General features: G+C 37.6%; 1 protein-coding gene across 7 annotated transcripts in view; it reads right to left on the bottom strand.

Annotated features, from left to right (window-relative positions):
• TMEM200A (transmembrane protein 200A) overlaps nt 1-24,371 on the bottom strand; it is a 79,599-nt gene that overhangs the window by 3,102 nt on the left and 52,126 nt on the right. Inside the window, exon 3 of one of the 7 annotated variants that reach the window (XM_011998017.1) lies at nt 834-963. The exons of 5 other annotated variants lie outside the window; for them this stretch is intronic. The gene's annotated coding sequence lies outside the window, so the exon portion shown is untranslated. Of the gene's footprint in view, nt 1-833; nt 964-19,281; nt 19,553-24,371 lie in introns of those variants that run through there. One more of the 7 variants, XM_011998014.1, reaches the window with a different exon arrangement.

The raw sequence follows: 24,371 nt of genomic DNA, 5'->3' as shown, positions 1-24,371 counted from the left end.
AATTTTTGTTGCTGTTACTGTTTCATGTGATTAAATGGGGCAGAATGTCTTTTTAATTAACATAGTTTGGATACAAATTTTATTTATTGACTAATGTCAATTTCCAGAGATCTCCTTTTTGGCTAAGTAAACATTTCTATTATTGATGAAATGTGAGCTCAAAGAATATTTAAATAATTTTATCACTGATTAATATAAAATAGTCCCCTGGCCACAAGACTGGTGCTTACTCTTTCTCTCTCCTTCTCTCTCTGTCTCTCTCTCTCTCTCTCTCACAGACAGACAGACAGACACACACACACACAGAGAGAGTTATCTGTGCTACTTTAAATCATTGGACAAATCTAGCATACTTAATAAGTCAAAAACAAACACTCCAGACTGACAAAGAGGATACATTCCAGCAAGTCATAGTTCTAAGACCTCTCTTGTGAAAGTCGTCAATGAATTCTTAGCTGCCACATGTAATTTCCCCCTCAGTTTTCATCTTCCTTACCTCTCTGCTTCCATGGATATTATTGCTCCTCCTTTCTCCACACTCTGTCTTCCCCAGTCTTTTATGATGTTTAGTTCTTTTACTTCTACTCTGACCTCACTATTTCAACAGACTCACCTAAAAGTAGAACTTCTCCCTAGACTCTTGTCCTTGGCCATCTTCTCTTCCATATTCTCCCTTTGCATTCATATCTGTTCCTACATCTTCACTATTTCCTTGATGCTAATGAGTCCCAAGTCTATATTCCAGGTCATAGCCTGAGTTTCAGTTTCATACTTTCCACTGCCCATTAGGGAACATGCACACATTCATGTGCTGCTAGTAAAGCTGAACTTACTTTCTAGCACACACCAGCTGCACCACTTGACTTGTCTGACTTTTTTAGCAGGGTCAGTTCTCAGATTTGGCTCATTACAGTTATTTTTAACTCCTCCCTTTCTTCTTCCTCTCCAGTCAGGTTCTAAATCCTAGAAATTTCCACTACATGATGTCCTTTAATTCCACCCCTCTGTTCTAATCCTACTCTTCCCAGCCTTGTGCAGATCTTATTAACTTTTATTAGACCATATAATAATGCCCTAACTGGTCTTCCAAACAATTTCTCTTCCTTTACAATCCAGATTAGTGCAGATCAATCATCTCTGAAGTTGTTTAAAGAGCAGAATAATGATAAAATATTCTCTACCAACTACCAAAGTTTAAGCTGAAATTCTAGATGCATTGACTTTAACTTTGTCTCTAACTCTTCTCTTTAATTTGCACAAAAATAAGACCTAACCAATGTTCTGTTTTTCTCATTCATATTCCATTTTGTACCATTTCTGAGATTTTGTTAACAATGTTTCAGCTGTCCAGAATCCACCCACTCCCCACTGCCCTGCCCTGTTCTTCACACACCCACATCTGGCTAGGCATCAAAGCTCATATTCCACTTTCTTTATAAAGCCTTCTCTAGCTGACCCACTGCACCCTATGCAAGCATTAACTCCTCAGAGCTTTTTATAATAGCAAGTTTTCTATGGCATTTATAATATTATATCACAGTTCTATTTCTTATGATCAAGCATCAAATTTAATTCATATTTTCATTAGCAGAAACATTCACTGTAGTACCTTGCACACAGTTAGTGTTCAAGAAATATTTGCTAAAATGTTGAAAATGAGAGATAAATTCTCTTCTTGTGGTCTGTTGGATGACCATATTACGTTGTAACTTTCCTAGTTAAAAATATGAACAAACAAGATTAATATCCAAACAAAAAGCAACATTTTCTGAGTTGGTAAAATATCTATTTTGATTTATAATAAATAGTTCTCAAGCTGCCATATCTAGCTGGTAGGAAACAAAAAGTTATTTTAAGTCCCACAAGGTCTTTGGCAAATTTCAGAGTTTCTTCAGGGCATCAAATCTCATCTTGCAGCATTGAGCTCTCCTTTTGAATTTCTATTTATGATTTCTGAATTGTGTTTAAATAACAGGGTTGTGGTTGATATCTACAGTTTTAACAAGTCAGTGAGTAAATCCAGCCTTCAGTGAAATTATAACTAGGATTAGAATAGTTTTATGTTGGAAGAACAAACTAAATTGTAATCTGTTGCTCTAGTCTATGAAATTTATTAAAGTGTACATACTACAGATTAGAACCTTTCCCAAACCTTTGCTAAAATAAAGCTTAGTGTCAACCTACGTTTTCTTGAAGCAAAAACCATTTCAAATGTTTGAATTAAATGCTCAGATTAGATAGCAGCCATCTAGCCCAGTTATTTCCATATGGCAGGCTTAAGGATTTAGTCTGAAATCCTTCTGAGTATAATGGAAACACGGGCAAAGTCTTTCATTTAATTTAAAAGCAATAAAAGTGAATTACATTCCATACAGATTTCTAGTCCTCCCTGACTTTTTAAAACATTAGCACTACCATTTTCTGCTCAGGAGGCTGATAGAGGAAAGGAGGTAAGATGAGAAAAGATATTTTAAGAAAAATATATGAGGGCAGAAAGGTGAAAAAGAGAGATGGATGACTGGGCTTGCATGTGAGCATGTGAAGAAAGGTTAGACAGGAAGAAAAAGCAAAGGTAGCTTAAAAGTATGAAAATGTATAGAAACAAAAAGAGGCAAAAACTTCTAGAGCAGTTCAGAAATAAAGAATATAATGGGTGGGGGATCACAGTTTCTTCAGCCATTCTATCCTCGTCAGGCCCAGACAGAGGCACCAAATCTACCAAGGATTAGCAAAATCACATTTGGTGCCAATGTCCTTTAATTCTGTTCAAAACAATTCAGTACTACAGAAGGCTCTATTATCACTTGGGGACCCAATGTAGACCCCAAGAGGAAAGCAAAGGTGAGCAAATTCAATCACTGTTTCAAAGAGCTTGAAACCTAATGAAGGAGCTAACAGAGCCACATAAAAAAGAATGAGGTAACTCCTAGAATGAAAGTTTCCATTAGAGAAGGACCTTTCTTTAGGCTTCACACACGAGACAGCACATAGATCAGTCAAAAGTCAGGTTAGCAGCATTTCAAGGAAGGTCAAGGGAAGGAAAGCAGGCCAGGGAATAGGAACTTGGCCAGCACACAACTCAGTACTACAGGAGGTCAGCTAGGTAAGTGAGGCCAGAGCGAGAGGGAGAGCCAAGTCTTGGGAGTTGGCAAATGCTATTCCTAAATGTTTGCAATTTACACACATCTGCCATGGAGTTGGAGTAAGACATAAATACTGCTGTTGTTATTTTAGAAAAATTAATCTGAACTAGGAGATGAAAGCAGGAATGAGGGACCAACACCGGGAAATGGCATGCGGATGCTAAAGGCAGTTTCACAATAAGTAGCCTAGTGAAGCCTGGGTGCAGGGCTCACACCTGCAACTCCAGCGCTTTGGGAGGCTGAGGCTTTAGCATCACTTGTGGCCAGCAGTCCAAGACCAGCACTGGCAACACAGCAAGACCCCATCTCTACAAAACATTTTTGTAGCAAGTTAGCCAGGCATGGTGGCAGATGCCTGTAGTCTCAGCTACTCAGGAGGTTGAGGCAGGAGGATTAATTGAGCCCAGGAGCTGGAGGCTGCAGTGAGTTATGATCATACCACTGCACTTCAGCCTGGGTGATAGAGCAAGAGCCTGTCTCTCTGAAAAAAAAAAAAAAAAAAAAAAAAAAAAAAAAAAAAAAAAAAAAAAAAAAAAAAGATAAAGAAAGAAAAATGAAGCCTAGTGAAACTAAAATCTAGAGTGAGTGAATCTACAGGCTCTGCATCTTCAAACTGTAATGCCAGTTGGTACAAAGTGGTCAGTATATGCAAAAACAGCCCAAATCTACCTTTTTTTTTTTTGGTCAATGCTGCAAAGCTACATGCCCTCCATCCTACACTTTTATGACTGTTTTTTCGTTTTGTATGTTTTTCTAAAGCATGGGAAGTGTAAGAATCCTGTTAACTAGTCTCCTCATTGTAACAAGCCATATTTTTCTAAGTTTTAATAATAATAGTAATAACAGCCCATACTGCTTGTGGTCAGGCACTATTCTAAGTGCTTTAGTACAAAAACATTTGTTCTCACAATAATTCTGGAGGTGAAATAATTCTAATATCTATTTTTCAGATTACTGAGGCTAAGAGAGCTCAGATAACTTGCCTAGAGTCACACAGCTAGGAGTGACCCCAGAGCCTCCCATTTGAGATGGGGAGGGGCCTCCAGGTTTGCTTTCATTCGAGGTTTTCTTTTTTCTTATCCTGATTCCTGTTTCTATAATAACACCAAATGCTAAAGAATGCTGCTCTGCCTTTATAACTAGGCCTGTGGACCAACCAACTCCCATTTTACAAATCTCAATGATTGCCTGCAAAAAGTCATGGGGAGTACATAAGTTTGAAGGCCTCACCTTGGATGAGTATCTGGTCTCTTGCACCTGACCAGATCCCCTTCAGTGTATGAAGATGCAGACTCAAAGGAGACCACTCTCTACCTCCACATCCTCCTCTTTGCACTCCACCATGCGTGATAGGGCAGGGCTGGGACTTATTCCCTCAAAGATTCAAGTGAAGGATTTTACTACACTGAATTTCATTTTGTTAACTTGGGAACAGAATTTATGCTTATCAGTCTCTTTGGATCCTAAGCCTGGCTTCCAAAATTATGTTGTCCCTCTCAGTTTGTGTTCATCTGCAAATATTATAAATCTGACTTCCAAAGCTTCACCCAAGTGTTTGGAAATTGAAGAAAGCATAGAGCAAAGAAAACTCTATGATATTCCACTAGAGACCTCTTTCTAGGTAGACATTATTAATTTGTGTAGATATTCATGTAATTCCAATAAAAATGGACACCTGGCATTGAAGTAGACACTGGGCTCAAAATATGTTTCCTGGCCTGAGACTGTATTGATCAGCAACCATCATTTTGATGACGTCATTTAGCTGGTTATAAATAAATTAACTAGAACACCAGCCACATTTAATGTTTCCATATTCTTCAAAAAGAGATCATGATTTTGTCAAAGCCCAAGTTAAAAGACAAATATGGGCTGGGCGTGATGGCTCACATCTGTAATCCTAGCAACTTTGGAAGGCTGAGGCGGGTGAACTGCTTAAGCCCAGGAATTTGAGACCATCCTGGGTAACACAGCAAGACCTCCTCTCTTAATTAAAAAAAAAAAAAAAAAAGACAAATATGTATATACTCTGCAGACAACCAAAAATACAAAATTAGTTTGGGCTAACTTTTGGCTACATATTGATCTTCTTTTTTTCCATTCCCAGTGCTCATAAACCAGCCACAATTTTGCTAAGCAATAGACATCAAGATTACCAGCTTGAAATTCACAAAACACACCTTCTTTACTTTGCAAACCAGGATACTGTTGGGCTATCTCCAGGCCTTTGGCATCTTATATAAATCTGAGATTCATTGTGGGTCTTGGAAATCATCTGTAGGAAATCTTATTTTCCACCTTTCTCACTACAGAGAGATGTACTCTTGCCCACACTCAAGCCCGCTGTCTGCTTGCCTCTCTTGGGTTCACTTCCCTTTGAACCATTTGCCTTTGCAGACAAAAGCTCTTCTTGATGAGAAGATTTCTGCTTTGTGTGTCATGTGTAACACTACACCACATACCGTCCGTTCTAATCTTCAGGCTTACCTCTCCTATTTTTGTTCTCATACTAATCTTAAAAGCCTTATTGCTGTTCTTTACCCTCTTTTACCAGCTTAAGCACATTCTGGTATTTGCTTTTTATGGCACTAAGCCATACCAGTTTTTAGTATTCTCACACTCACAGAAGTTTATTCCTATATATTTAGGTCTTCTAACCACACTTGCACACTATTCTGACCACACTGTGAGCCTGTAACACATTAGACATGGTTCAGTTATATTTGAGATAATGATAATTACATAGACTTACAGAGCTGAGAGACTTTAGACGTCTTTCAATCCAGACATTCCTTTTAGCCAACTAAAGGCCAGGAATGTTACTGAAGATCAAACACCAAATTAGCAGACAGAATAGAAATGGAATACAAGTTTTCAGACTCCCAGTCCAGTGTTCATTCTCGTTTATATATTCTCTTTTCTATTGTTTTTTCATGCTGTCCCAGTGCCTTGACAGAGTGCCTGGCATATACTAAATGCTCAGTAAGTATATGTTGACTGTGAACTGAGTTGATGAAGGCTTGTGTCTGGTTGAAATGTTCCAGGCACTGGGGACACAAAGTTAATAAAATCTCATTCCTGATTTCAAGGAGTATGGAGTCCAGTAGGAAAACAGTAGAAATAAACATTTAAAATAAAATAATTGCTATGATGGAGCTACAGGAGCATTGGAGAATGCTTTTCCATCCATCTGAAGGAGTCGGAAGAGGCTTCCAAGAAGTGGTGGCAGTTAATGAAGGCTTGGCACATCAGTGAGGGTATGCCATGCAGATAGATTCTAATTCATCCTTGTTACTGTTTCATAAGGGTCCCTGCCCTCCAATTTTTCATCATCTTCCCAGTTGAAGTGTGACTATTATTTTAAATATATTTGATACCGTCTTATTTATATGTTTGAATTTTTATCTTTATCTGGAGGTTTAAAAATTCACCAGAATGTGAGGCTGTCTGCCCAAAGGAAGTAAAAATTAATCTATGCCTCGAGTACCAAACAAAAACATTATATAAAAACCCCATGTGGTATCCACAAATGTGACAGATGGAAATATTTTCTGTTCAAGCTAGAACAGTTTTAGGACTTTCTTCCCAGTTGAGACATTTCAAACTTTTAGAATAGGATTTTTAATCTATATCTTTACCAGAATTGAAAAAAGAAAATTCATATGGGTGACTACGGGTTCAATCATATAAAGTTTAAAAAATAAAAATAGAATACAAATCACTTTTGGCTGGGCGTGGTGGCTCACGCCTGTAATCCCAACACTTTGGGAGGCCAAGGCAGGTGGATCACCTGAGGTCAGGAGTTCAGGACCAGCCTGGCAACATGGTGAAACCGTCTCTACTAAAAATACAAAAAATTAGTTGGGCATGATGGCAGGCACTTGTAATCCCAGCTACTTGGGAGGCTGAGGCAGGAGAATCGCTTGAGCCTAAGAGGTGGAGGTTGCAGTGGGTTGAGATTGTGCCACTGCACTCCAGCCTGGGCAACAAGAGCGAAACTCCATCTCAAAAAAAAAAAATCATATTTTAGTGTGTAGCATGATAGTTTTTCACATGGACACTGGAATCAGAGAAACAGGGGCCCATGTCTTTGCTTCCTCATTTGGTGGCCATGCCAGTGGCTTTTCTTATCTCAGTTCCTCCATCAATAAAATGGCAAAGCCTTCTTTGATACAAAGTATATGGTGTACTTGAGGCAGAAGACCTAGGAGGCATGAATCCCTACACAGCAGTTATTAATACTTAATAACCACACTTGAACAATGAATCAACCTCTTGGAGCCTCAGTTCCTTCATTTGTAAAATGGGTATAGTAACAGTACCTGTAGGATTGTTGTGAAGCAGAGGAGATAATAAATGCAAAGCACAGCTCAGTGTCTGGCAATTAAGGTCTAAGTGAATGATATTAGTGATATCGGCTGGGTCTGACTACGAGGAATTTTAAAAGATAAATTATGTATATAATGCCTACTTTTGTGTTGATTATAAGAAGTTCTCAAACAATAGCTATTATTAACTCTTCGTAGCTCACATTATTCTTTTACTGCTCTGCTAGGCAAATTAAAAATATACTAAGTTAAGTAATTAATGACGGCTTGCTGTCCATGGAGAGGTAGTTATGACTGCAAGTTTGTTCTGAGACTTAAGAGTCAAAAACTATCTGAATAGAATCTGTATATTTTAGTGGCAAAAGCATTAACAATTTGGTAGTTAAAAAGAACAGTTGAATTTATGTAAGAGAGACAGTTGGGAGATATAGAAAGAATAAAGCATGCCTTTCTTTTAAATTCATTCTATTTCTTCAGATTTGGAGACTTGTCTTGTGACAAACATAAAATCAATAAGAAAAACAAGGTAGGAAAACCTAAACCCGTTCATCTGATGTTTTTAGTTATCTTCATGATGCAATTGGATCAAATGCATGAGTAATCTGATCAATTCTGCAAGCACTATTCTGTTTCCATTGGGACACCCAAGCATAAAACTAATTGAGAAATGAAGAGAAATATGGGGTCTGGGCATATGGGGAGTAGAGAAGATGCCATAAGGGTGATATAATGTGAAAATCTGCAAAATATAAATTCTGAGGCAAGTTCAAGCTATGATTTTTATGGACACATTCTGAAGATCTTTGCTGGTCTACCTTGGGGAGAATTGTTCCTCAATATTCAGTATAGTTCTACATTTGCATCAATGCTGGAACTAAAAGGAAATACAAAATGTTTAGAAAATTTGCAAAATGATAGTCAAGTCATTAAATGTAAAATATTACTTTATGGTCAAGTACATCTTGAGCCTGCAGAAAACGCTAGGAATAGAGACGAGACTGCCCTTGGAAATCTATACCTGTTCTGTTATTAATGCCTTCAAAACCTGCCAGCCTGATAAACTGTAAAATATGTGCCCACACCAATTATGAGCTGTGTAACAATGACATAGAACAACTGATCTCCAAAGACTAAAAGCCAGAAGCCCGTAGAATACAGAAGTCTCCAGGAGGCCAAGTAACAGATCCATAATGAGCTCAGAAAACACCCTGCTGAGACCCTGTGGAAGATGTTTTCTGCAGGAAAAGAAATTAGAAGGCCATTTCTCTCAAAGCAGAAATACGCTTTCCGCCCCGCATCCCATCTCCTCAAATCTGGACAAGCTCTTACACAATCGCCGTCACACTCCCCATTCTCTGCATTTCCTGACAGGAAGGTGACTTGAAACTGGTGTAAAGAAACTATCACTAAAAATGTCATCAATTTACTAAGATGCAGGAAATTGCCGAGATATTCCTGGATGAACTGAAGCATTCAAAATCACAAATTGGACTTTTTATAGAGACCCCTCCACTTCAGGAAAACATATAGTAACTTCACTTACAGGATAGTGGCTATGTTTTTCGAGACACCATTAAATAGTGAGTCTCTAATAAGTATTAATATTCCTTCCAGTGATTTTAAATACCTGTAAAATCCCACACACTGTTGGCTTTCCTACAGGACAAGGGGCAAAGCTGAAGAACAATAGCAATTTCGATTCTATCTGCCCAACATACTATTAAATATCTTGTATAAATAAGCCTACACTTTGGCAAATAACACAGCTATGTCCATGCTGTTAAGGCTACTAAAGGTCTTATATTCTTAACTGCTCTAAATAAGGAGCCATCTCTCACCAAGATAAAATCACCATCTAAACGAAAAATGAGGTGTGCCATTTTTTAAACCACAGACTAATATACTGTACTTTAAATGTATTAAGAAGTTTTTCAATTGATGGTAGCTCAATTATTAGTAAAGCATTCTCAAAACTCTATACAAACATTAGAAAATTGTTCAAATGGGCCGGGCGCGGTGGCTCAAGCCTGTAATCCCAGCACTTTGGGAGGCCGAGTCGGGCGGATCACGAGGTCAGGAGATCGAGACCATCCTGGCTAACACGGTGAAACCCCGTCTCTACTAAAAATACAAAAAACTAGCCGGGCGAGGTGGCGGCACCTGTAGTCCCAGCTACTTGGGAGGCTGAGGCTGGAGAATGGCGTAAACCTGGGAGGCGGAGCTTGCAGTGAGCTGAGATCCGGCCACTGCACTCCAGCCTGGGCAACAGACCTAGACTCCGTCTCAAAAAAAAAAAAAAAAAAGAAAAGAAAATTGTTCAAATTACATCATTCTGCTGGAAAATTTTACTTTTTTTTTTTTTTCCATAAGTAAAATCTAAGTTGCATCATACTTAAAGCAAGGTAGAAAGAGGTGTGAAGGGAGACTTCCTGGGGGATGGCAAGACCAAACTTCCCACCACTCACAAAAAGAATGATCTATTCCACTTGTAAATGCAAAATTCTTTTAGCATTTAGAGACATACAGGCGTTTTTCAGAGAAACCCCATGGTTGAAACCTTAATGGCAAATGTATTAGGAAAAAAAAAAAGGAAGGTGGTGGAGATGCCTGCAACTATTTCTGGACTATTTCTGTTTTCATCTTTTTCCCTCTCTTCTCCTACTTGTGCAGGTTATTGGCAGCAAGATGAATTGAAGAAAACATAGATTTTCAATTTTTAAAATGTATTTCTCAGTCTGTTTTTCTCTCATTTATTTCTCTTTGGAAACTACTTGCTATAGGCTGAATATGTCTCCCCCAAATTCCTATGTTGAAATCCTAGCCCCCAAGGTGGTATGAAGAGACGGAGCCTTTGGGGGGTGATTAGATCCTGAGGGCAGAGTCCATGAATGGGATTGGTGTCCTTATAAGTGGAATCCCAGAGAGCTCACTTCCCCCTTCTACCATGTGAGGACACAGTAAGACGATAGCATCTAAAAACCAGATAGTGGGTCCACACTAGATACTGAATCTGCTGGTATCTTGGACTTCCCAGCTTTCAGAAATGTGATAAATAGGTTTCTGTTGTTTATAAGCCATCCAGTCTATGGTATTTTTGTTACAGCAGCCAGAACAAAGTAGGACACTCCACATACTCATGCTAAAAACCCAGCAGTATAAAATGAAGAGGGAGTCACTTTAGCCTCTGGTTCTCCTTCCCCAGTGTAAGCATTGTGTTGGATTTCTTATAGCTATATCCAGAGAAGAATGTTTTCTCATTTGGTTTTCTAGAACTGATTTATACAAATTTTTTTACGTATTGAGGAAATCAGGTTTCTGGATGTAATATGCGTGGCAAGCATGTTTAATTTATATTTTTACTTTATTTGATTGTATCTTTTATCATACAGAAAATTTCAATTGTATATGGTTAATCCTATCAGTGTGCTCACGAATGGTTTCATGTCGTCATTGGAAAGACCTTCTGCAATCTAAGATTATATTTAAAACATTCTCCCATGTTTCTTTCTGTAACTTTATGGTTTAATTCCTTGCATTTAAATTTTTTGATGCATCTGGGACTTCTTTTTGCGTAACAATCAGGCAGGAATCTAACTATTGTTTACATGTAAATAATCTCTCTTCCCTTGGTTTGAAATACTACCTACATTACATATCAATTTCATATATTTGTACTATATACTAAATCCAGTATGTATTTGGGTCAATATTAAGAGTTGCCATTCTGTGATTCTCCTGCCTCAGTCTCCTGAGTAGCTGGGATTACAGGCGCACGCCACCACGCCTGGCTAATTTTTGTATTTTTAGTAGAGATGGGGTTTCACCATGGTGGCCAGGCTGATTTCAAACTCCTGACTTCAGGTGATCTGCCCACCTCGGCAGATAGGCCCACCTGGCCTCATTATTTGTCTTTGTCAAAAGTTCCTAGTCTGTTCTTACACATTTTATGTTGCACATGAACTTTAGAATTTGATTTTTTTAAATCCAGTTAGTAATTTTTATGGAATCATGCTAAATCTATACATAAATACATGGAAAATTGGTGTTTTTACACTGCTTTAGCATTTTATCTAAAAATAAATTATATGCCATAGTTTTTTGGGTTTTTTTTTTTTTTTTTTTTTAACATAGACCTTTCTCATTTCTTGTTACTTTTTATTTCCTGGGTATTTTGTCATTGGGTTTCTATTGTATATTGGTAAACAATACAATTGGTATTGCATATTTCTTTTACTCCCATTTCTATCTTCAAGTAGTTGTTTGAATGTAGAAAGGCTACTGATTTTTGTGCACTGATTTTGTACTAAACCACATTACTAAATTTGCTAGCTGTTTAAGAAAAACAGTTTACAGTTCATTCTCTCAGGTGTTCTAGAAATACAATTATATCATCTTGATATAGTATTGTTTGCTTCCCTTTTCCTAATTTTAAAACCTACAATTGCTATTTTCTAACTGTGTCACTTAGGGCCTCCAGAGCAAAGGTAAACACAACTGGGATGAAGGTGTACATCCTGGCCTCACTCTTGAATTTAATGGGTACAACTATTGTTTCACCACTGAAGTATCAATCAGTGCCTTCTTTATTAAGAGTTTTCACCTAGAATTCCAGGAGAGAATATTAATTGGTTCAGAGTTGCTGTCAGAGAGAAAGCTCTCTACCTAGAGAGGAAAACAGAGAAAGTGAAACAAAGGAGCAGAGAAAGGGCAAAGAGAAGAAAAAAGGAAAAGGTGGAGGATAAAGTATAGGAAGAGAAGGAGAAAGTTATATTGGGGGAGAAAATTATGGATTAATGACAACATTAAGTATTGGAAAGCATGGATAAGAATTCCTATATACCTTCTTAAATGTGCTTACTTCTTAAAAACAATCTCTTCTTTGAAAAACCACATGTATCTAAGGACAGAAATTTTCTGCCTGGGATTTTTGAGATTGCTGAATTATCTACCAAATATATGAGCTGAAAGGGAAAAATTGAGAATGATGATAAATAGCCTAAGATGTCAGGAATATAATAAAAATCAGAAAGAATGCTTAGCAGTAAAAATGAGATCAAGGGAAGCCTAAGATAACAATAACAGGATAAAACCATGTTTGTAAAAACACCATACATACATACTACCACTTTCTACAAGGATAGTGTAATTTGGAATCATGCCTCAGATATTTTTAGTTTCAAGTATCTCCTACACTTAATAATGGTTTGTTTCCTCTACAATGTCCTGTTAGAGATAGCAAGTCAAGAGAAAAGTGGGTAAAAAACTTTGATAGTTGATTCACAGAAGAAAAAACATAAATGTTTTGTTAACAAATGAAAAGAAGAATGAGCAAAGAAATGTAAACTAAGGTAATTCCCAAAGTAAAAATATTAACTGCACTTACTAATTGGCAAAAATGAAAAAAAAAAAGACAAAAAGATTGATTATGACCATTACCGGTGAGGTATAAGGGAAGAAGCTCTAATAAGCTGTCAATGAGAGGACAAAGTGGTACTTTTCTTGAGGGTAACATGAGAAAGACTTTCAAAAATTGAAATGTCCATTCCCTTTGCCACCCCCTGCCTGCTGACTGCCAATTTCCCTTCTATGAATTCTCCTTTCAAAAGATGTGCCTGAGAATACATGAAAACTACGTATAAGGATATTCACTGCAGCATGATAGCAATGGCAACAACTTGGAATCAACTGAAATGCTCAGCAACAGAAAATTGGTTAAATCAATCATGCCAACTCTATATAATGGAATATTATACAGATATTTAAAAGGATTAATATACACTAATAATGAAAAATGTTCACATGATATTTCTGAGATTTTAGAACAGAAATAAAGAGTTAGATCCTGTTTATGGCAAACATACAGAATGTTGTTGGTGATATGTAACAGAATGCTCACTTATATGTAACTGTATTATTGACCGATGCAAGGAACATGCACTGCTTTTATCTCGTTTCCAATTTGAACTCTAAGTACAGAGCGACAAAGGATGTTGAAGCCTGGAACATAAGAGGAAAAGGCAAACCAATCTGGTACATATTAGGGTAATTAGGTGCGCTTGCTAATTTAAAACAGGTGGAGTGTAGCCTTTGAGGCAAAAATTCAGGACTGGAGCAACAAGAAAATACCTTAACACACAAACCAGACTAAATGAGAAGTTCAGCAAAGAAAGACTTATTTATGACACATTATAATCTTGAAACACTGAAAACAATTCCACCCACTCGGACAACACCTGAATCTATTGGGTGTAAAGTAGCACAGAGGATGCATCTAGAATTGGTATCTGCCTTTATGAAGTTTGTACTCAAGAATCTGTTTAAGGCTAATGCTGTGCATTGTAAAGCAAATGAGAAGTAAGCCTTAATCAGCACTGATGAACTTTCTCTGCACCTGGCTCACCCCGATTTCTTGACAGCTTCCTCCTGGGCTCCCAAAGGGACATGGCTTGCTTTCTTTCCTTCCCCAAAGCTCAGTCCCCACTGTGATTATGTCTACCTACCTTCATGCCAACTCATCAGTGATCTTTGGTTGCTCTAACCTTACAACTTCGATTCACAGATGGAAATGGGTTCTTTCTGAGAATATCCTGTGACTTCAGAATGATTACTCTCATAAGGCATGCAGCCACAGAGGCTGGACTGAGACCTTCAGCCTTGTGATGAGACAGAAACTGAGCTGGGGTTCCAGAAAGGATTCTTCCCCCTTAACCTAATTTACATTCATCTCCTCATAAAGATGATGAAGCAAGACTGAATTTTATTTAATTTTCATGCCTTGAAATTAAATCTCCATTCCACTCCCTCCGTTTATCCTATTTCATCTTTTGTGTGCTGCACAGCCCTGCATCTACAGAGACCATGAGTCATCCCAGTGGGTGAGCGTCTGTTTCCTCAAGGCCTTAGGGCTGGAGTTGGGCGAGGTAGTGAGAGGCCACTGTCCCTTGCACTCAAGGGTTACCCCACTGGAGGCTTTTCCCTGTCTACTGTCAACCTACGGAAGGAATATTTACATTTGACTTTTATTCAAAGCATTACAATCCCTGGGGCTTATTTAAAATGAGTTTATGACAAGGGAGAGCAGTCCCCTACATTCAAGTTCCTTCAACTGCAGTTTTCTTGATTTTTTTTCATCAAAATCAAATACTAACAGTGTTATGAGTTTTTGATATGTGTATGCTTTCTAAACAAATAATCAGCATTTGTTTATATTTCTTGATCCTCAATGGTATCAGATCCATAGACAAACATAACTTACTGTAACACACTATTTTTTGCTTTGCTGTGGTTTCATGCAAAACCATAGATTTATTTGCAGTCTTTTGGAGATTAATGGAAAGTTTGTTGGCTTACTCACATACTGGCTCACTTAATTCTCATAACGACCCTGAGAAGTAGTTATCAACATTCCCTTAACAGATGAGCTAAGGTCCAAGAGGATATGTAATTGGTATGTAAGTGGCTATTTTAGCAGCTCTTCCAACTCAAGTTCTGACTATACAATTTTTGCAGCCACTATAGTACTTCTGAACTGGCTGTGTCTTCAAAATGACAATGCTGTAGAGAACTGAAGTAATTGCTCAGCTTTCTCAGGCTTCAATATCCTTTGCTTTAATATATTTATGGGGTGTCTGGATTATTTTTGTATTGCTTTTTGAGTGATGAGGAGGACTCTTCTTTCTTCCTAAATCTGAATAAGATAATAAAATCAAGTAATTAGGTAAATCAAATAGCATTCTTAATTCTTCCAGAACAATGTTGATAATTGGTTCAAATTTCTAGTTCAGTATAATTAGAAAGCAGACTCCAACTCATCTTTATTTAGCTCTGCTTATGTTGTTTTCAATCCAGACCACCAATTATAACTTCAAACTTCTATGCTCCTTTATCTAAGGGAATCATGACTTTTATCTTAAACTCTTGTGATGTTTAACATTGATTTCTGCAGAAATATTCAATACATACTTGCTGAGCACTGCCATGAGTCGTGACCAGAGTCTGTCACTGAATCAAACATCCTCTGTGCTCTTACTGGGCTGAGGGTCTAGAAGCAGGGAGACGAGCGAGTATTACTAGGCACAAGGATGGGGGTATTCATGGGGCACAGAGACAGGCTGGAAAAAGAACTCTGGGGATGGAGTAAGAGGGAGGGAGAGAGCAGGAGATGTTTCACAAAGAAGGTGACCCTCAAGCTGTTTTCGAAGAAAGGAGGAGGAAAAGCAGAGAGGCAGAGAGGAATTCCCAGCCGGGAAAATCAAGGGAAGGCAGCTACTAGCATAGCATGAATTGATTTGCATGCATTCAGACTGATTGGGGTTTAGACTTAAGAAGCACAACCTTCTATCAGCAATTCCCAAGCAGAAGACAGAATTCATTGGTAATACCTCTAGGTTTTACTTGATGAAGACACCAGTCACCATCAGAGCTCCCCCACCCATCCCTGGTGATCCTGGGATAATAATTTCTTCCCATAATTTGAGGACTATCTACTGCTTAAAAGGTGATCTCAGGACTCATTCAAATTGGAATTAAATAATGTTAACTAAACTAAGGTCTATAGCCTTACTTAGATCAAAGTAAATATTAGTTAAATGGTGACTTTTTAATAATGATTAACTCCAGAAAAAAAGAAAAAACCTTTTATTCTAAATCTTTCCCAAAAGAACTGCCAAGAAGTTTTAAATTAATCATCTGGACACTTTGGGGGAAAGTATGAAAAATGAGAAGAAAGAGTGAAAATTAGAAATGAGAAGAGAACTAGCATTTATTGAGCCCTGATTTTTGTTTTTAGCAACTCAATATATATTATTGTATTTAGTTTCGGAAAAATTGCTCCATTTCATTGAGGCTCAGAAAAGATCTGTAATTTGTTCAATGTTACACAGCTAAGAAGCAGAAGAGAAAGTTTTCAAATTCAGATCCGTTCAGCTTAAAAAACACACAGTTTCTCCTTCATCATACCACACATTAACAGAAAAAGGATGAGGAGAAGGAAGCATAATTGAAAATTTTTGGAGAAAACAGATGAGAAAGAAAGAAGACTTTATGAATTTAGGATGCAGTTAGAAAAAATATGCTAAAGAAAAAATTTTAAAAATATGTTATTTAAAGAAATCAAATGTGTCTCTGAATTGCACAGCACAGTGTCCTGCCCTTGATAACTTGCAACTGTTGGTGAGGACCAAATGAGTTCAACTTCTAACCTTTATAGGAACTCACTTCCATAAAAATTATCAAAACTGTATGTGAGAGGTAATCAAATACTTCAAAACAGAAGCAAAAACAAACACATACCACACAATGCGTAAATCAAGCTCAAACATTCCAAATAGCATGTAATGGTGGCAACATTTAATCTGTTTCGTTTCTTATGTATCTTATTATTTGGAGGCATAATTTCTGGTGTTTTTTCTCTTTATTGCTATAGATTGGACCATCTGTCTCCAAGACTAAGAGAATACTAAAAAATGACTCCTATCACCCCAAACTGACTGATGTTTTTAAACCTAATCAGGTTTAAAATTTCATTTTCTTCCTAAAGTATCACATGGAAATATTAACAAAAGGTTTTTTGTTAGCAACATTTGTATATATATTTTTCTCCCTTTCTTGGGGGGTAATCTGGCAACATATACTTTTTTTCTTTCAATTATTTTAAAGCAATGATTTTCCAACTAATTAGGGTGTATTCAAATAAAAGAATTCTATTAATCATTTAAAATGTAAGAAATCAGTTGATAGGAAGAAATGTTCAGTAAATGTGTTAAGTGAATATAAAGACAATGTGATAAGTGATCTCATTTACTTGAGACTTTTTCACATGTACACATGGCTGGAATAATAGACACCAAAATATACACAGCTGTCTCTATTCAGCTGCTGATTCAGCAACACAAATGTCCCTGTAGTAACAAGAGGCTCATGGAGAACAGATATACATAGAGAAAATACCCAGATAAGCCATTTGAAAAAGATTTCACTCTATGGTCTAACTAAATATAATTTTAATTCTCCTCATCTATTAAGTATTAGCCCAAATAGAAGGCCACTTAAAATACAGCCTTTCATTTCTTCAAAGCCATGTATATCTTTATTCTAAAAAGTCAAATTACTTTGTTGTTATGCCAAGTTCAATTTGAGAGCTACAACTATGAATTTCTAGCTTAGTCAACTAAATGATAAAATTCCATGTCAAAATTATAGATACATTAATCGTGGCTTCCACAAATACTTCTTTTTAATGATTTCAAAAAGGACAACTGGCTAATTAGCAAGACACCAGAAATATAATAAGAACACTTATATAAGTTTTCTAAATAGTTGGTTGAAGGGGTCCAAATGCCTTCAGTATTCTGACCATACGCAACTTGCATTAAATGCTGAGTGGGAAACCCTCTCTAAGGCCTTCTGGTTCAAAACAGTTCCCATGTTTTGGAATTTGCAGTCCATAATAATCAAAACAACATTCAGGAAGACACATAAAAGACACGAGTATTATGATATGCCAAGGAGAAATAATTAGGATCATTTCAACAGTTCAAAAGCAACATTAAAAACTACAATGAGGCTGTGTGTGGTGGCTCACGCCTGTAATCCTAGCACTTTGGGAGGCCAAGGCAGGCAGATCACTTGAGGTAAGGAGTTCAAGACCAGCCTGGCCAACATGGCGAAACCCCTCTCTACTAAAAATACAAAAATTAGCTGGGTGTGGTGGCGTGCATTTGTAGTCCCAGCTGCTTGGGAGGCTGATGCAGGAGAACCACTTGAACCCAGGAGGTGGAGGTTGCAGTGAGCCGATATCACACCACTACACTGCAGCTTGGATGACAGAGCCACACTCCATCTCAAAATAAAATAAAATAAAATAAAAAACTATAATGAGATACCTCCTCACATCTTTCAGGAAGGTTATCACCAAAAAGACAAAAGATACCAAGTGCTGGCAAGGATACGGAGAAAAGGGAACCCTTGTACACTGTTGGTAGGGATGTACATTAGTACAGCCATTATTGAAAAAGCATGAAGTTTCCTCAAACAATCAAAAATAGGACTACCGTATGATCCAGCAATCTCTCTTCTGCGTATTTATCCAAAGAAATAAAATCAGTATGTTGAAGAGATATCTGCAGTCCCATTTTCATTGCTGCATTATTCACAATAGCGAAGATAAATAGAATCAACCCAAATGTCCAGTGACACATGAATAAAGAAAATGTGATAAACATCTGTATATATACATACATACACACACCCACACAATAAAATATTACTCAGCTTTTAAAAAGAAAGCCTCCCATTTGTGACAACATTAGTCAATCTGGAAGACACTATGTTAAGTGAAATAAGCCAGACACAAAGAAAAATACAGTATGATCTCACTTATACGGAATCTAAAAACGTCAAGTTCATAGAAGCAGAGAGTAGAATGGTGGTGACCGGGGTGAAGGGAGGAATGGGAGATGGACAAAGGGTAGAAATTCTTAGTTATGTTAAGATGAGTAAGCTCTGGAGATGTAATGTACACCAAGGGACTATATACAGTTAAAAATACTGTGTAATATATTTAAAATTTGCTAAGAGTAGATCTTAAGTGTTCTTAACATGTACACATGCACACACATACACACACACACACAAAGGTAACTGTGAAGGAATGGATGTGTTAATTAGCTTGACTACAGTAATCAGTTTACTGCATATATATATATATATATATATATATATATATATATCTCAAAACATCATGCTATGCACCTTAAATACATACGATTTCAATTTAAAAAACAAACAAAAAAACTAAGTAAAACCAGTACCTGAGAATAAACTAACATCCGTGAGTCTTGGGACGTAAGGATGTAAGAGAACAAGAAGAGTTCAGATGGAGTAATGCTGCCCAAAACACGATCCTCGGGCCAGCAACATTGGTATAACCTATGAGCTTGTCGGGAATGCAAATTCATGGTTCCACTTCTCGCCACTGAATCAGAAGTGCTGGACCAAGTGGGCCCAGCAAACTGGTTTCATAAGCCCTCCAGGTGATTCTGATGCCTGCTGAAGTTTGAGAGCCACTGAGCTGGAAGAGTTTCTGGCACAGATGCAGCCTCTACTCAGATGAAACAGAAGGGAGGCGACTTTCTAAAACAAGATTCTTTTTGGAGAGTGGAAGGAGGTGGGGAAAGGAATGCCGTTACTAGAGAAACATGACTTGAGGCAGCAGTCTCCAGCAGGTCCTGGAGGATCAGGGAGACTCCTTGGTGCTTGCCCAGTGGTCACAGCCTGGCCATGAAGGATGGAAGAAGAAATAAGTAGGAAGGGAAAGACAATAAGCATAGGATTTCAGGGGGCCCTGCACTGAGAAAATGTCCCCTCGTGCTCTCCCTATGCCTAGAATTCCTTTAAACAGGACAACGTTTTTTGTTGTTCACTCAGTCTGTTCTTCATTCACTGTTACTTGAAGACATTGCTGAGAACTAAGGACCCACGGCTAAAGAACGTCAGAATCTACTCCCAAGGAGCTCACAGGCCAGAATAATACATTTAAGACGAAAGTGCCAGCTGCAGTCACATATTCCCAGAGGTCCATTGTTTAACTGCAATTTCCCAACTCCATGAAAGGCATAGAGAGGTCACTTACTTTGGTCAGAAAAATGTGAGTGGGGAGATGTTCATCTCTTCATGGTAAAAAACTTTAAGAGCTAGTGTGTGACATGACATGATCCCTTCCCCTTGCCATGGTGACCAACAACCTTCCAGATAGCAATGGGGCAGTCAACTCAAGTTCTCATGTAAGGATGATGTGGAAGAGGGACTGGTCAAATCACAATGGACATGAGTAAGTGAGAAGTTCATCTTTGTTGTTTTAAATACTGATATTTAGGGGTTGTTTGTTACTGCACATAACCTATTCTGACTGATACAAGTAAGTATTAGTATTATTCCAATGTTACATATAAAGAAATAAAAGAGAGATTAAAACAACTTACTAAAATACAGAGAGGTGGTGCTGTAGTCTGAATGTGTCCCCTCCACCAAAATTCCCATTCATATGTTGAAAGTTAATGACCAATGTGACAATGCTAAGAAGTGAGGCCTCTAGGAGGTGATTAGATCGTGAGGGCTCTACTTTCACAGAGAGGATTAATGCACTTATAAAAGAAGTTTCATACAGCCTTCATCCCTTTTGCCTTTCTACTTTCCACCATGTGTGGCACCACCTTTCACCATGTGTGGCACCATCTTGGAAGCAGAGAGCAGCTTTCACCAGACACTGAACCTGTTGGCCTTGATCTTGGAGTCTCCCAGCCTCTAAAGCTAGGAAAAATAAATTTCTGTTGTTCATAAATTACTCAATCTGTGGTATTTTGTTATAGGAGTAAGAACAGACTAAGACAAGTGGTGTCACTAAGTAAATGTTTTTGGTTTAATTCCTGATGCTCTGGCATCAGGAGCCAAAGGAAATTCAATTACTTGATTCCACAAAGATTCCCTCTTGTAGTTCTAGTTCATACTTTGCCACATTGATATTTGTTTATATCACATGACTAATAATTGATCAGAAATTGCCCGCATCTAGACAAAAAATAATGAATGCTGGAGAGGATGCAGTGAAAAGGGAAGTCCTATACACTGTCAGTAAGAATGTAAATTAGTACATCCACTATGGGAAACAGTATGGACATTTCTCAAAAAAACAAAAATAGAAATACCATATGATCCAGCAATCCCAGTACTGGTTATTGATCCAAAGGAAAAGAAATTACTATATCAAAAAGATGCCTGTACCCCCATGTTTATTGCATCACCATTCACAATAACAAAGATATGGAATCAACCTAAGTGACCATCAACAGATGAATGGATAAAGAAAACATGGTATATTCACACAATGGAATACTATTTGGCCACAAAAAGTAGTAAAACCATGTCATCTGCAGCAACATGAATGGGACGGGAGGTCATTATGTTAAGTGAAATAAGTCTGGCATGGAAAGACAAATATTGCATGCTATCACTCATATGTGAGAGCTAAAAAAGTGGATCTCTTGGAGGTAGAGATGAGGATGGTGGATTCCAGAGGCTAGGAAGAGACTGCGGGGGAGTGGTGGTATGTAGAGGTGTTGGTTAATGAGTATAAACATACAGTTAGATAGAAGAAATAAGTTCTCATGTTCAATAGCAGAGTATGGCAGCTATAGTTAACAACAACGTATTGTACATTTCAAAATAGCTAGAAGGCAGGACTTGATATGTTCCCAATACATACAAATGAGAAAAACTTGAGGTGATGGATACCCTAAATACTCTGAGTTGATCGTTACACATTCTATGCATAACAAAATATCACATGTACCCCAGAAATATGTAAAATATTCTATATTAATTTTATAAAAAGAAACTGCCCTCATCTGAAGAGGTTAAGCTTATTGCCCACTGTGACTCAGTGTGTGACCAAAGTAAAGACCCAAACTCAGATCTTTCTGACTCTAAAGCCTGTGATTTTATCACAATGCTTCATTGCTGTCACGGCTAAATGTACTCTAAACCAAGTAAAAGTTCTCGTCTCAACTCCACCCTTAATAGTAATAACCTTGAGGTAATAATTTAAGCAATGGCTTCAGGTTTTTATTTGTAAAGTGGGAATATTTACCCTCCCTTCCTCACAGGTTGCTATGAGCTAGACTGAGTTTTAAAGGTTTGTAAATCATACATCAAAGAATTAGAAGTAGTAAATCATAAAATTTCAGCTCTGGGACAGTCTCTGGTTCATGAGTGGCTCTAGAAAAAAATAATTTCATATTCATCTCTTTAGAAGAAAAGCTTTTTACTTTAATTATTTGTGATGGAAAAAATAATACTTCATTCTAGGCTCCTCAAACAATATTAAACATAATTTTATTTTCTTTTGATGACTTAGAGTTGTTTTGGTATGTTTTGATTATGAGTATCAACCAGGACATGGTTTTGTGCAGTCCTCTGACAGCTGTGTGAAAAGCCAAAGTCTTTCCTTAAGAAGCTCATCTACATATGATCAAGAATGGAAAATGACTTTTTAAAAGCATCATCATGCCAAGAGGCGAATGTGGTTAGTGTGCTCACACTAGTGAAGGTCTGCAGGAGTCTGGAGGAGGAAGAGATGGCCACTAGGTCAATACCACCACTGATACTGGTGGGCTACTGCAATTGTCTTCTGTCCAAATCATGAGTGAGGATTTTAATTTGCTGTGGCCCTGGAAATGAGATAACAAAGTAAACAGGCTTATGGATGTGTGCAAATTAAGAGCAAGCAAAGTTGGAGCGAAGACTTTGAGTATATATATGCGTTGGAGTTTACGACAACTATTTGACTTGTTTGATTATGAATATCAACCTGGATATGGTTTTGTGCAATATCCGGACAACGAAAAGCCAAGGTCTTTCCTTAAGAAGCTTATCTACATATGATCAAGAATGAGAAATGGCTTTGGAGTTTTTAAAATTTTGTGTGTGTATGTCTACTTCCTGGTTTTGTTTCATCCTTAATAAGCAAAGGTCCATAGAGTGTAAAGTTATAATACTGAATAGCCTTTAAATGGTTAAAGAGTTGTTAGAGATGTTGTAGCCTTTGAGTAGAGGAAAAATCTGTTCTAGATTTTGCATTCCATATAATACAAAGAATTTATAAAAAATCCTTTCCACTTGTTCAGGGCTTGCCAGTGTATTTAAATTTCTCCACCTAAAGATTCTTTCTATACACACTTATATGTTGCTAAATCAGCTTCGACCCGGGTAGATAAAGCTGTTGATATTTTCAAACTAACTTTTAAAAAGCACTACCCATTTGTGCTCAAATTTTCATCATTTTATTTTTTTCAGACTCAGATTGTCAGAATAATTCAACACCGAAAGTAAGTGTTTGAGTGACATTCAAGTCAGTCTTTCATTCACTCACTCACTTGTTGCATTTATTTTCATTCATCTAACAAATATTTCATTAGCATCTACTATGTGTCAATCACTCTGCCAGGGGCCCAGGGATAATATGATGCACAACTCAGACTTGATCCTCACCTTCTTAGATCTAAATCTTGAGTGGAAAGACAGAAATTAAACAAGCAATTATATATATGATATGTATTAAAAAAAGAAAATAAAGTATGGTATGGAAGTGAATATCAAGGTGGGCAATCTTAGTCTGTAAGGTTTTAGAAGGCAGTTTGAGGAAGTGACTTGAAACCGAGATAGTGCAGGGAAGGGAGGGAAGACTAGCATGTGCCAAGTCTCAAATACTGAAGTACCCAGTTTCAAAGAAATGAATGAAAAAACAATGCGGCTTGGGCAGAGAGGTGAGTGAAAAGATAGCAGGGCAAGATCATCTGAGATTTCATAGATCATATTAAGGAGTCTGAACTCTGTCTTAGGAGACACCATGATGATCTCTTCTAGCAGAGATAGAACAGGATCAGATTTGCATTTTTATAATATTCATGCTGCTGTATGGAAAGGGGCAAACAACAGATGTAGGAAGACCATTTAAGAAGCCCCTACAGTAACCCAGGAAAGAGATGACAGCAGCTTGAACCAGGGTGGCAGTCACTAGGGTGAACAGAGTAGACAGAACAGATAGCTATTTAGAAGACAGAATACAAAGACCTTGACACCGGGTGTGGGCAGTAAAGACGAGCAGCTATCAAGATGATGCCCAGTTGCTGGCTTGAGCAACTGGATGCAGGATGGCACCTTTTACTGGAATAAGAACAAATGAAAAGAAGCTGTTTGGGGACAGAGTTTAGTTTTGAACATGTTATTGGTTCTTACATTCCTAGAGACTTGCTGTTAATTGACTATATGTATAGATACACACACACACACGCATGCACGCGTGCACACACACACACACACACACAGAGACAGAGAGAGAGAGAGA

Source organism: Mandrillus leucophaeus, unplaced genomic scaffold, assembly GCF_000951045.1.
Source record: "Mandrillus leucophaeus isolate KB7577 unplaced genomic scaffold, Mleu.le_1.0 Scaffold552, whole genome shotgun sequence".
NCBI lineage: Eukaryota > Metazoa > Chordata > Mammalia > Primates > Cercopithecidae > Mandrillus > Mandrillus leucophaeus.
Note: the sequence above shows the minus strand (reverse complement) of the source record. Positions and strands in the feature narration are given on the sequence as shown.